Raw genomic sequence first — 12,629 nt, 5'->3', positions numbered from 1 at the left:
CGCCACCCTCGTCCATAGCGGTGGACGTAGCACGTCCTGTAATACCGCAAGTGTGACGTAGAACGTCATCTAACGGCGAGGGCGGAAACTGTGCGAGAGCCCTCTTATGCTACCTATGGCATCAAGACTGCCAGAACCGAGACCCCCGTTAAGCTATTAGCAGACAAGGAAAATGAAGTGAGGGGCTCGTTTGACAAACATTAAGGAAGCCAACAGTCACCGAAATCAAGGTGCATAGGGGAATGTTTCTTTTTTTTAATATCTAGTGCCAATCAATTAGTTTATTTTTAAAGAAAATTACTTATAAAGCAGCAGAGAAAACAACCATGCCGCCTGTGGGATCCGAACCCACGACCTCCGAATATCACGTCCGGTGCTCTTACCAACTGAGCTACGGCGACGGCTGTCCAATCTGCTGCTTTCGTGGGTATTTATGTTTTGCGTGTAAGCGAACCTTGAGAGTGTTCACCACTAGATATTAAAAAAAAGAAACAAATAAATGTATAAATATCGTCCAAGTATCCGGTTTAAACTTGAAACGCGTAGGAATGTAAACTACATACGTAACCTTGCTGAATTACATGCCAAAAAAGCCAATTAGATGACAAGGTATGCGGAGACTTGGGTAGTGCCGACTCCTCGAATAAATTCAGGTAGAGAACGCCTGCAATTCACTCTTCCTTCCCTGTTAAATACATATGCATATAATACTTTTGACCTGTTTATTTCGTCAAAAAAATCTTTGCGTGTTATTTACGTTGACATGTAGAATATGTTTATTCATTTCCTTTGTTATCGATCTGTGTTTGTCGAGTGTGAATGTCGATTCAATATAGTATAATGCTGTTTCACTTTATTTTGTAGTTTCATTATTGTATACCTGTTAATACGTTAACCAATTGCCTTTGTTTTACAAGCCTTGCTCTCAAACCGCTGCCAAGCGAAAGGGGGCTGCGGCTCTGTTAAGCTGTATCTTAGATTTTTCTGCGCCTCCGCGGTCTGTACCTTTTCGAGGCAGAAATAAATTTGTTTTGATTTGATTAGAAATCAGTTTGCATGATGGTAACAAGAAAAACTGACCTTATGACAATCCGTGCTTTGTTAATGGAAGCATACTGTCGAAAGTTCACTAACATAAGTACTTGGGTATCACACTAAGTTCTGACCTCAGATAGGACGTGCACATTGCTAACGTAACGTCGAAGGCATTACGCAAAGTGCGACTCGCACCCACGTCGTCTAAGCTACTTGCATATACTACTTTTGTTCGTTCCGTTCTAGATTACGCTAACATAGTTTTGCTCCCCCTATCAGTGACTAATGTAACAAAACTAGAAAAAGTACAGTGTAAATCACTGATGTTTATTCATAACAAATATAAGAGCACTGATTACCAACTAACCTCGCGGCTGTTTCGGGCTTAGCTACACTATAACATTCAGAGCGCAACAAAAACGACTAAGATTTTTATTCCTCTGATTCATAACTACTGTAACATAAACATACGAAAATGAATTTCTTTCTCATAGTCACGTTCATCGAGGTATAAACACGCACGCGCTATAACAGAATACTCATCCCATAACGAAACGTTAATGTACTCTTACTTCCCCCTCGTAATGAGAGAATGGAATCGCCTTAGTCATTCAGTCATTACTGCAGATACATTATCTCAGTTCACATCAAAGATAGAATTCATACCAATTAACAAATTACGCAGCTGTGAATTAATCGTGAATGGAGGTTGTCACTTTTCTCTTTTTTATCTCATTCTCGCTCCATTTGCTGTTATTTCTCTGAATTTCTGATCAAAATCTTTCACCTGACTCCTAGTCATGTAATTTTTTAAAATACGTGTCTCTATAGTTATGTTCGTAACCAAAGATGTTTTTGTCCCAATGTTTACGTTTTATTTTTTACTTTGCTTGTTCCTCTACCTTCATCTTGTTTGATTTTCTCTCATGTAACTCACTAGTGCACTACTTGAATTCATCATGCTCCTCATTATTGTTTGCCCACCTGCAATTGTCTCGGATGAGGCAGGCAGTATTGAAAATAATAAAGATAAGTGCGTATAGATAAAAAAAAATTTCTTATTGAAAACGGCAATAACAGGTTCTGGGTTTCGGAAAGCATAGTGCTTAGACGTAGCAGTAATTCAATTACTGTTGTAAAATTACTGTCAACAAATTTCTCGTCCGGTAATTTGTAATGTATTAAACTACTTTAAAGCTGTTATTTGCAAGCAAAAGTGGTTTATTAGTTTTGCAGTTGCTTTCTTAGAACTACGCCGCTGTTCGCTAGGCTGACGGAGCTTTGGTCCTTCATTAGACTGGTGGTGTGCCTATGAAATTTTGAACGACGTGCGGCAAACCTTCAGGATTGAGCAGGTCTGTGCGTCTGAGACCGCCGGGGTCCTCTGATGTCAAGACTCTGCCAGCGGGAATTCAGTGGCAAGGCAGAAGTGCCCCTTCGAGCATTTTCTAAGCAGCAAGATTTAAGGCGTCTCTTAAGGTTCCGAAAGGGTAGGTCGAACACGTCGGAGTTCAAAACTTCTCGGGTGCGCTCGAAGGCACTCCAAAGTATACGTCAGCTTCCACCACAGTGGTGCCTGGTTACGTTCTTCACCAAGGGGGAGCTGGGCGGTAGGGGTAACCGACGAAAGTGTTCATAGCAAGGACAGTACCCTGCGCAGGCTGCTAAGATCGATTCCTGACAGCGCCAAAGCTTAAAAATAACTATTTTCGGCGGTTTCAAATCGGCGAGGCAGCTCCTGGCAGAAATACGTTGAGTTCGCCACTTGTTTTTGTCTTCAGAGCAGTGAAGGTAGCGACTTGGCTGTAGCGACGCCGTGCTAGCAGCCCCACTGGAAGTTTTTCTGTGTTCTTGCAGCAACGTGCAGTGCATCATAGCCCCACGCTCATGGAGAGAAGCAAGCCGACCAAGCGGCAAATGCATGTGGGCCCTTCCCCTGCGTCTGGGATCGGCTCATCAGCACGTCGTGGGCCGATAGCGGCTATAAATGAACCGCCACCAACGGAGACCTTTCGCTTGGCAGTAGCGACCCCATGCTACCAGCATCCGTGGAAATTCTTCTATATTCCTGCAGCAACGTGCAGTGCATCTTAGCCCCACGCTCCTGGAAAGAAGCAAGCCAACCAAATAATTATTGTTTTTTGTGTGGAAAGGAAATGGTGCAGTATCTGTCTCATATATCGGTGGACACCTGAACCGCGCTGTAAGGGAAGGGATACAGGCAGGAGTGAAAGAAGAAAGGAAGAAATAGGTGCTGTAGTGGAGGGCTCTGGAATAATTTCGACTACCTGGGATCTTTAACGTGCACTAACATCGCACAGCACACGGGTGCCTTAGCGTTTTTCCTTCATAAAAACGCAGCCGCCGCGGTCAGGTTCGAACCCGGGTACTCCGGATCAGTAGTCGAGCGCCCTAACCACTGAGCAACCGCGGCGGGTAGCCAACCAAGCGGCAAGTGCGTATGCGCCCATCCCCTGCGCCTAAGGTCTGCGCATGAACACGTCGCGGGCTGATAGCGGCTATAAAAGAACCGCCACCAACGGGGAGCTGTCGCTTGGCAGTGGCGACGCCGTGCTAGCAGCATCACTGGAAATTCTTCTGTATTCCTGCAGCAACATGCAGTGCATCTTAGCCCCACGCTCCTGGAAAGAAGCACGCCAACCAAGCGGCAAGTGCGTGTGCGCCCATCCCCTGCGCCTGGGATCTGCGCGTCAACACGTCGTGGGTCGACAGCGGCTATAAAAGAACCGCCACCAACGGGGAGCTGTCACTTGGCAGTGGCGACGTCATGCTAGCAGCATCACTGGAAATTCTTCTTTATTCCTGCAGCAACGTGCAGTGCATCTTAGCCCCACGCTCCTGGAAAGAAGCAAGCCAACCAAATAATTATTGTTTTTTGTGTGGAAAGGAAATGGTGCAGTATCTGTCTCATATATCGGTGGACACCTGAACCGCGCTGTAAGGGAAGGGATACAGGCAGGAGTGAAAGAAGAAAGGAAGAAATAGGTGCTGTAGTGGAGGGCTCTGGAATAATTTCGACTACCTGGGATCTTTAACGTGCACTAACATCGCACAGCACACGGGTGCCTTAGCGTTTTTCCTTCATAAAAACGCAGCCGCCGCGGTCAGGTTCGAACCCGGGTACTCCGGATCAGTAGTCGAGCGCCCTAACCACTGAGCAACCGCGGCGGGTAGCCAACCAAGCGGCAAGTGCGTATGCGCCCATCCCCTGCGCCTAAGGTCTGCGCATGAACACGTCGCGGGCTGATAGCGGCTATAAAAGAACCGCCACCAACGGGGAGCTGTCGCTTGGCAGTGGCGACGCCGTGCTAGCAGCATCACTGGAAATTCTTCTGTATTCCTGCAGCAACATGCAGTGCATCTTAGCCCCACGCTCCTGGAAAGAAGCACGCCAACCAAGCGGCAAGTGCGTGTGCGCCCATCCCCTGCGCCTGGGATCTGCGCGTCAACACGTCGTGGGTCGACAGCGGCTATAAAAGAACCGCCACCAACGGGGAGCTGTCACTTGGCAGTGGCGACGTCATGCTAGCAGCATCACTGGAAATTCTTCTTTATTCCTGCAGCAACGTGCAGTGCATCTTAGCCCCACGCTCCTGGAAAGAAGCACGCCAACCAAGCGGCAAGTGCGTGTGCGCCCATCCCCTGCGCCTGGGATCTGCGCGTCAACACGTCGTGGGTCGACAGCGGCTATAAAAGAACCGCCACCAACGGGGAGCTGTCGCTTGGCAGTGGCGACGCCGTGCTACCAGCATCACTGGAAATTCTTCTGTATTCCTGCAGCAACATGCAGTGCATCTTAGCCCCACGCTCCTGGAAAGAAGCACGCCAACCAAGCGGCAAGTGCGTGTGCGCCCATCCCCTGCGCCTAAGGTCTGCGCATGAACACGTCGCGGGCTGATCATCATCATCATCATCAGCCCTACTACACCCACTGCAGGGCAAAGGCCTCTCCCATGTCTCTCCAATTAACCCTATCCTTTGCCAGCTGCATCCACCCTTTGCCTGCAAACTTCTTAATCTCATCCGCCCATCTAACCTTCTGCCGCCCCCTGCTACGCTTACTTTCTCTTGGAACCCACTCCGTTACCCTTAAAGACCAGCGGTTATCTTGCCTTCGCATTACATGCCCTGCCCAAGCCCATTTCTTTCTCTTGATTTCGACTAGGATGTCATTAACCCGTGTTTGTTCCCTCACCCACTCTGCCCGCTTCCGATCTCTTAACGTTACACCTATCATTTTTCTTTCGATGGCTCGCTGCGTTGTCCTTAACTTAAGCTGAACTCTTTTCGTTAGCCTCCACGTTTCTGCCCCGTAGGTGAGTACCGGTAAGATTATGCTGTTGTACACTTTCCTCTTGAGGGAAATTGGTAAGCTGCCACTCATGATCTGCGAGAATTTGCCATATGCGCTCCACCCCATTCTTATCCTTCTAGTTATCTCCCTCTCATGATCCGGATCAGCTGTCACTACCTGCCCTAAGTAGACGTATTCCGGCACAATTTCTAGGCTCTCGCTGCCAATTGTGAACTGTTGTTCCCTTGCTAGGCTGTTGAACATCACCTTGGTTTTCTGCATGTTAATTTTTAGACCCATCGATCTGCTCTGCCTGTCTAACTCGTTGATCATGATTTACAGTTCACCTCCTGAGTGACTCAGCAAGGCAATGTCATCAGCAAATCTCAGATTATTTAGGTATTCTCCATTTATTCTTATTCCCAACTGTTTCCAATTCAGGCCTCGAAATACCTCCTGCAAACATGCGGTGAACAGCATTGGCGAGATCGTGTCTCCTTGCCTGACGCCCTTCCTTATTGGAATTTTATTGCTGACTTTATGAAGGACTATAGTAGCTGTGCAGTTGCTATATATATCTTCCAGTATTTTGACATAAGGCTCTTCTACCCCCTGATTACGCAATGCCTGTATGACTGCTGAGGTTTCCACTGAGTCGAATGCTTTCTCGTAATCAATGAAAGCTATATATAGAGGTTGGTTATATTCTGCGCATTTCTCTATCACCTGATTGATGGTGTGAATATGATCTATTGTAGAATATCCTTTACGAAAGCCTGCCTGATCATTTGGTTGATTAAAGTCTAACGTTGCCCTGACTCTATTAGCGATTACCTTAGTAAATACTTTGTAGGCAACGGATAGTAAGCTGATCGGCCTGTAATTTTTCAAGTCCTTGGCGTCTCCCTTCTTATGAATTAAGATAATGTTTGCATTCTTCCAAGCTTCTGGTACAGTCGAGGTCATAAGGCATTGCGTATACAGGGTGGCTAGTTTTTCTAGCACGATGTCCCCTCCATCCTTCAACAGATCTGCTGTTACCTGATCCTCCCCAGCTGCTTTTCCCCTTTTCATTGCTTCTAAGGCTTTTTTTACTTCATCTTTCGTTACTGGCGGGATGACGCATTGCTGTGCACTGCTGTCTTTCTCATTAGCGCTCTGATTACATTGGCTACTGTACAGGTCTGTGTAGAACTCTTCGGCTACGTTAACTATCTTATCCATATTGCTAATGACATTGCCTTGCTTGTCTCTTAATGCATACATCTGGTTTTTACCTATGCCTAGTTTCCTCTTCACTGTTATTAGGCTATCTCCGTTCTTTAGAGCATGCTCGATTCTCTCCATATTAAACTTCCTTATGTCGGCTACCTTGCGCTTATTTATTAACTTTGATAGCTCCGTTAGTTCTATTCTATCGGTAGTGTTAGATGCCTTCATGTTTTGGCGCCTCTTAATCAGATCTTTCGTCACCTGAGATAGCTTCCCGGTATCTTTTCGAACTGTCCTGCCGCCTACTTCTACTGCGCACTACGTAATTATTGATGTCAGGTTATCGTGCATTGAATGAACATCAAGATCATCTTCCTCAGTTAAAGCCGAGTATCTGTTTTGCAGCGCTATCCTAAACTCCTGTGCTTTCCCTCTTACGGCTAATTCGTTAATGGTCTTCTTTTTCGCTAGCTTCTTCCGTTCCCTCTTCAAGTCTAGGCTAATTCTAGACCTTACCATTCTATGGTCGCTGCAACGCACCCTTCCGAGGACGGCCACATCCTGAATGATGCCAGGTTTAGCGCATAGTATGAAGTCTATTTCATTTTTAATCTCACCATTGGGGCTCTTCCAGGTCCACTTCCTGTTTTCTCGTTTGCGGAAGAAGGTATTCATGATCCGTAAATTATTTCTATTCGCGAATTCGACTAATAACTCTCCCCTGCTATTTCTAGAGCCTATCCCATAGTCACCTACCGCGTGGTCGTCAGCCTGCTTCTTGCCCACCTTCGCATTGAAGTCGCCCATCAGTACAGTGTACTGCGATTTTACTCTATTCATTGCTGATTCTACGTCCTCATAGAAGCTTTCAACGGTCTGGTCATCATGGCTGGATGTGGGTGCGTAGGCCTGCACCACTTTCAGCTTGTACCTCCTATTCAGCTTAATTACTATAGCTGCTACCCTCTCGTTAATACTGTAGAACTCCTCTACGTTGCCAGCTATATCCTTATTAATGAGGAATCCCACACCTAGTTCTCGTCTACCCTCTAACCCGCGATAGCACAGTATGTGTCCGTCCTTTAGTACTGTATACGCCTCACCTGTCCTCCTAACTTCGCTAAGCCCTATCACGTCCCATTTAATTCCCGCTAGTTCCTCGAACAGCACTGCTAGGCTAGCCTCACTAGCTAAAGTTCTAGCGTTAAACGTTGCCAGGTTCAGATTCCAATGGCGGCCTGTCCGGAGCCAGAGATTCTTAGCACCCTCCGCTGCGTCACAGGTCTGACCGCCGCCGTGGTCAGTTGCTCTGCAGCCGCTGGGGACTGAGGGCCGAGGGTTAATTGGTTTGATCATAGAAGGTTGTGGCCAAGTACTACACCAGGGTGGCCAAATCCTGCTCTGGTGAGAGAGTGCGTTGTCGGTTCTGGTCACCGAGATAAGGCCGCACTCCAGGCCTGGTTATGCAATTCCATCGACACGCGGATTTTTTTTTAAACCCGGTGGAGAATTGCGCGGCACCAGGATTTGAACCCCGGTCCTCTTGCACGCGAGGCGGATGTTCTACCTCTACGCCATCGCTGCACTTTTTCGCGGGCTGATAGCGGCTATAAAAGAACCGCCACCAACGGGGAGCTGTCGCTTGGCAGTGGCGACGCCGTGCTAGCAGCATCACTGGAAATTCTTCTGTATTCCTGCAGCAACATGCAGTGCATCTTAGCCCCACGCTCCTGGAAAGAAGCACGCCAACCAAGCGGCAAGTGCGTGTGCGCCCATCCCCTGCGCCTGGGATCTGCGCGTCAACACGTCGTGGGTCGACAGCGGCTATAAAAGAACCGCCACCAACGGGGAGCTGTCACTTGGCAGTGGCGACGTCATGCTAGCAGCATCACTGGAAATTCTTCTTTATTCCTGCAGCAACGTGCAGTGCATCTTAGCCCCACGCTCCTGGAAAGAAGCACGCCAACCAAGCGGCAAGTGCGTGTGCGCCCATCCCCTGCGCCTGCGATCTGCGCGTCAACACGTCGTGGGTCGACAGCGGCTATAAAAGAACCGCCACCAACGGGGAGCTGTCGCTTGGCAGTGGCGACGCCGTGCTAGCAGCATCACTGGAAATTCTTCTGTATTCCTGCAGCAACATGCAGTGCATCTTAGCCCCACGCTCCTGGAAAGAAGCACGCCAACCAAACGGCAAGTGCGTGTGCGCCCATCCCCTGCGCCTGGGATCTGCGCGTCAACACGTCGTGGGTCGACAGCGGCTATAAAAGAACCGCCACCAACGGGGAGCTGTCGCTTGGCAGTGGCGACGCCGTGCTAGCAGCATCACTGGAAATTCTTCTGTATTCCTGCAGCAACATGCAGTGCATCTTAGCCCCACGCTCCTGGAAAGAAGCACGCCAACCAAGCGGCAAGTGCGTGTGCGCCCATCCCCTGCGCCTGGGATCTGCGCGTCAACACGTCGTGGGTCGACAGCGGTGTGATGACCCCCATAATGCGCAGGTCCACACTGGACGGAGAGGCAAAGAGACACCGTATGGCTCAGTTTAAACAAACAGGTATATTCAATAATTACACATGATTAAGGTTATACATCAGAGGCTGGGGCGTCCGAGCTTACGTGCCGACGACTTCATGGGGGCGATGGAGTGGCTCCGGAGTTGGGCTCGAGCGGTTGCTGGCAGAAGCTGCACGCCGTCGGGCTTCGGCGCTGAAGGCCCTCTTCGCTAACGATGTCGTCCTGAGCGTGTATGCAGTAGAATTTCAATAGTCGTCCGTTTCTTCGAGGATGGTTCACAAACCCTTCCTCTAGTGTCGTTCGGCTTGGAAGATGAACAGGAGGCGAGCTTGTAGATGATGACAGCAGAGCATAATTTTACAACAGAACAAACTTTGCACTACTTTACTCATCGACCGGGCAGGTTAGTGCCTAAGTAGCATCACATTACATGCTAAGCACGGAGCCCCAGCTCAGACTGGACTGGACTGCATCCGTTTACATGCGCTTTTAAGCACTTGGTTAACAAAGGACAAAGGGCGGTCATTTTCAGTGGCCCGCCCAAAGCATCAATTCTCCAATCCAAAATAACATGCGAGATGGGGACCACCCCTTGGGTTGGGCTTAGCCTCGAACCCAGAGTCTGTTAACAATACAAACTAAATAAACAACAAAAACGCCACCACTCTCTCTCAAGTGAGAGTATACACAGGCTCTCTCTTCGGAGCTAATTCACTAGCGCCTGTCTTTCCACATTCTTGGCGAGTACTGCCTGTCCGCCATGACAGGTGTCCGTCGCGGCCCTTCTGGGAATGCGCTTTTGTTCACGAGGCACGGCGGGAAGCTGTGGGTGCCTTCCCGGCGATAGCCCACGTCGAAAGGGGAAGGAGGGAAAGAATGTTGTCTTCGCGGTAGCGCATAGCGTCGGCTGTGGTACGGCGCGCTCTGGCCCGCTGACAGCTCCCTTGTCCTGGAATGTGCCCGGAAATTGGGGAGGATAAAGCCTGTTTCCCCGCGGCGGCGGCGGCGGGTGCGGTTGTTCTGGTCGTCACTCAAAGAGCATGGCTGGGTAATTGATGATGCCGCTGTCACGGGTCTCCGTCTACGCCGCGCCGTCGAACGTGGATCCTCGTAGCACACACGGAATGTCACACTCGCTCACCCTCCAGAAGAATGTTCTCCGAACATTTGAGTCCCTGCAGCTCCCCTTGTCTTTCTGAATCGCCTCGCACAGTGCGTCCGACAAAACACTTTTCGCTGCACTCAACACCACTGCACAACACCATATGTCTCCGCTGTCATAACTGGCGTCTCCAGGGGCAGCACTGATCTTCTTTTACAGATAAACATGAAACTCAGCACCCAAGCCTCTCTTTTCTGGTCCAAACTGGACGAAATAAATTTACCACAGTTATAAAGGAGCTCCCACTTCTAGCACGATCACGGCACAGACAAGAATATAGATAACGAAAGGAAGTAGGGCAGGTTCTGCATGCGCTCCGCATGCTCTCCTGTGAAGGTGTTACTTAATGACAGAAAGGTTTAACTACCAACTCCGATAACTTAACACATAAGCACATAGCAATGTTATGAGCTGTGGCATTACACAATTCTAACCAGTTCAAAACTCCGCTCTGTTTACGCCATTAGTCCGACTTAGCTTTCCGATTTCGCAGCGGATATCGGCCTTCATGAGTCATACTAAGTAAGTCTGTGCCCCTTTGTCTGCTTTGGGACTCGGGAGGGCTCGTGGCAGGAGCCTCTCCTGGCGTTATCTGCGCGGCAACCTCGCGCGCTTCTTCTTCTAGCAATGCATGAAGTAAATCCGGTGGCATTCCGGCCGTCACCTCGGGCGCCTGCCGAACAAATGCAGGAGAGGGCGTTTCTTGCGAACTATCTGCGCGCTCCGCTTCACTTCTGTCCCCATCAAAATCCGCGCTTTCCCTTTCCTCATTTCGTGAATACTGAACCGGTGCCGACTTGAGGCGATTTGCGTGTATCCTTATCAAACGCCGGTTCACGTCTCGGACTCTGAAGTTTACCGGAGAAAGCTTCTCGACAACCTCGCACGGTCCTCTCCACTTCGTCTGGAACTTACGAGCTAGCCCAATCTGCCTTTGGCAGTTTTCAATGTACACGCTGTCCCCCACATTAAACGGCGCGTCTCTAGCACTGCGATTGTGCACCTCCTTCCTGCGCTTCGCCGCTTTCTTTAAGGACTCCTTTGCGATGTCCCTCGCCACTTGCAAGCGCGATTCTATCTCAACCTTATAGTCGTCCAGTGAAGCGTATGGGACACGACGGGGGCCCTCTGGCACTTCACTAGGCTGGTCCGGGTCTCGGCCGTAGAGAAGAAAGAATGGCGATTCGCCCGTGCTCTCGTGTGCTGCGGAATTGTAGGCAAACATTGCATACGGGAGCCACAAATCCCAGTCCCGCTGGTCGCGCGAAACAAAATGCGACAGGAACCCGGCCACGGTTTGGTTCAGTCGCTCCACCGCGCCGTTGCAAGCCGGATGGTACGGTGTTGTCTGCTTCTTAGCGATCTTAAGCAGCTCGCAAACTCTCCTCATTAGCTGCGACACGAAGTTCGTTCCCCGATCTGTCAAGAGTTGCCTCGGGGGTCCATGTCGGAGCACGATCTGTTCGACAAATGCTCTTGCAACCGTGTCTGCCTTCTGATCTGGGAGTGCTACCGCTTCCGCGTATTTTGAAAGGTGGTCGACAAATACTAAAATGTACTTGTTTCCGGAAGTGGTCGTGGGCAATGGGCCCATTATGTCCATACCTGTCCGCTCGAAGGGAGCCGAAACCTAAGGGAACGGCTGAATTGGAGCTGGTCTTCGTCCCTTGGGTGTTTTTCTTTCGAGACAGGAATGACACTTCGCACAGTAGTCTCTAACATCCCGTCGCATGCCACTCCAAAAGTACAAACGCTCCACACGCCTGCGTGTCTTCGCTACGCCAAAATGACCGGCGCATGGCGCATCGTGAAACGCGCGAAGAACCCTTTCTGTCCACGACCGAGGTATGACGACTCTCTCCCAAGCGGTTTTCTCTGGTCTCCCTTTCCTGGTTGGCCTCGTGCGCCGACACAGGGTGCCGTCTTTGCCAATGAAATAACCTAGCTGTTCGGGGTGAGACGGTGCGCCCTCTAAGCTTTCGATTATTCGCTTCAGGTCAGGATCTTTGCACTGCTCTGTGCGTAATTCGGCGGGGTCGACTACGGGGACAAACTCATCTATAGCTGCCACGGCAGCTGTGCGGCTGAGTGCATCAGCATTCAGATGTGTCTTTCCTGACTTGTGCTCAACTTCAAAGCAGTATTCCTGCAGGTGTAGATTCCATCTAGCGAGTCGCGAGCTAGGGTCCCTGACACTCATCACCCATTTCAGAGGATGGCAGTCTGTGACTAGCTTGAATTTGCGGCCGTAAAGGTAGCATCTGAAGTGCTTTACTGCCCAGACAACGGCGAGGCACTCCCTTTCCGTAGCTCCGTACTTTTGCTCTGTGGGGCTCAGCTGTCGGCTAGCAAAAGCAACGGGATGTTCTTTGCCCTCGATAACCTGAGAT

General features: G+C 49.7%; 1 non-coding gene across 1 annotated transcript; it reads right to left on the bottom strand.

The window, feature by feature from the left end:
• Positions 1-327: 327 nt before the first annotated feature.
• Positions 328-401, bottom strand: TRNAS-UGA (transfer RNA serine (anticodon UGA)). Its single transcript has one exon. It is a non-coding gene; the product is annotated as a tRNA-Ser (tRNA).
• Positions 402-12,629: the final 12,228 nt, after the last annotated feature.

The sequence above is a fragment of the Amblyomma americanum genome, chromosome 8, assembly GCF_052857255.1.
Source record: "Amblyomma americanum isolate KBUSLIRL-KWMA chromosome 8, ASM5285725v1, whole genome shotgun sequence".
Lineage (NCBI taxonomy): Eukaryota > Metazoa > Arthropoda > Arachnida > Ixodida > Ixodidae > Amblyomma > Amblyomma americanum.
The sequence above is the reverse complement of the archived record's forward strand: the minus strand, read 5'-3'. Positions and strand labels throughout refer to the sequence as shown.